The sequence below is a fragment of the Acyrthosiphon pisum genome, chromosome A1 (assembly GCF_005508785.2).
Source record: "Acyrthosiphon pisum isolate AL4f chromosome A1, pea_aphid_22Mar2018_4r6ur, whole genome shotgun sequence".
Taxonomy (NCBI): Eukaryota; Metazoa; Arthropoda; class Insecta; order Hemiptera; family Aphididae; genus Acyrthosiphon; species Acyrthosiphon pisum.
Genome location: NC_042494.1, coordinates 113,301,895 through 113,303,976, shown reverse-complemented (window position 1 = coordinate 113,303,976; position 2,082 = coordinate 113,301,895).

Below are 2,082 nucleotides of genomic sequence, written 5' to 3'. Positions count from 1 at the left end.
ATCGAATCTGTCCAAAACATCGGCATTCATACGATAACGGGTATGCCCACTATCGTTAAAAACTCGGTCCTTCTAAAATCTGCAAATTTCAAGTCTATCCAAAATTCTATTAATTCTCAATCAAAATCGATGTTCTACAAAAACTCCTTCTCCGTTCATGCCCACATCCGACTCCTAGGTAAAACTCACCCCCCTCCAACCACTAAACAAAGAATCAAACCCTACCCTTTAACATGGGTAGAACAACAACTTTAATAAATCATCTTCATAAACTTCCATCCACTAGTAGAGGCAAAAGCCTGGTATAGTTAACGGCTAAGCCATCCCTACAAAGCAAAGCAAGCATCGGCATCAGTCTTCCATCAACCTTCAGCAATTCAACCACTTTAGAAGGAACGAAGACCTGAAGACCCAACAGCCAAGATGACGACAGTAGTTGCTAATCGACCAACATCAACCATTGTAGCAGCCAGAACGACGGTACCGGCCGCCAACACATAGCCACGACGACGTCAATACACGACCGGGCACCAAGAGCCCCGCCGTGACACACCGACGAGCTGCAGACCCACGGTTGACGACCGCCACGCACAGTACCAGTGATCGCCGCGTCCCACCGGCCTATTCAGACGACCGACTCCATCGGCGACGCCGACTCTACCTGGTCAAGGATCAACACACTCCTTCTTGTCCCCTCCCGGCCACTTAACCGAGTTTTGTCGAAACCCGGGCCTAGTATACCACAGTAGCCGCTTTCTGCGAGTCACGCGCCGTGGTATACTGACCTCATCCTTACGGCGGTTGTAAACGCTTTGCCCCGAATATATTCCTATATTTTTGTATTAGGACCTGGTATTTGCCGGTCACGCCGAGCTCTCAAGGCGACTGTCCGTCTTCATAGAACAGCCGTCGCACCCGTGACTCCACTTGTGCATAATAATTATACATTTATAAAATACAGAATTAGACATAATAACCAAAACCAACGAGTTATCATTCCAAAGGTCAGTCCACTGTGACCGTACCGTTTTAAATTATATTATTGTATTATTATAATTTAACTATTGTCATAAGATAGCTTTTAAAATATCTGTCAAAATAACAAACTTTGACAATTCTTTTGTTGTTAAAATGTTAAATTGTATAACTAGGGCTGCACTTGGTTGTATTGCATATATGTGTCTATCATAGTTGTCCTGCTAACTTTATAAGTGTGGTTTTCAAGTCAAAAATAACACCACAATATTACTTGTTAATTGTTATCATTCTAAACATTTCAAAATTTGATAAAATACTGCGGCACATTTTCAATACGGTAGATCTGCATTTTGGTAAATTACATTATTATAGAATCAACTTGTCATTTTTTTATTTTATATCCCTACCAGTAAATTGAATTAACAAGTGATTTGTAAATAAGCAATTTTTATTAACAATATATAATTTTATGATAACAATATATAATATACAATAACAATATATAATATACAATAACAATATACAATATACATGGCAAAATGAATGCAGTTTAATAACAAAATATTTAACACATCTTTTAAATAATAATTATAACACTTCATAACCTTGATAAATAACACAATATATAACAAACGAAAGATAATACACAGGATATACATAGGGGAACACAGGATACCTAGTTAATATAATAATTATGATACCTAACCGAACATTTTCCTTCAGTCAAAACTTACGACCTCAGACGGTACTGTGGTGCACCAGCAACATAAAATCCTATACCGACTTTAAGGAGTCTTCTCCCTAAAGCCGATAGGATCGGTTTAAGTCGACGAACAGCTATTGCTGCTTCTGGCCGGTCAACATTTTCATCTTTCACAATATCGTTATCGGTTTTCCGTGGACAAATCACTTTAGGTTGGATATCCACCGTTACAACACCTGCAGTCTGTACACAGTCCGTGGCTGCAGCTGTTGTAAATCCTGCAGTACGATCGATGCAGTGACTACCATCGGTTTTCGCAACTTTTCGAAAACGCCTTTTTCCGATTAAATCAATTGCTACACGTCGAGGAAAGCGTACAGGTATGACGTAGTTTAGTGATC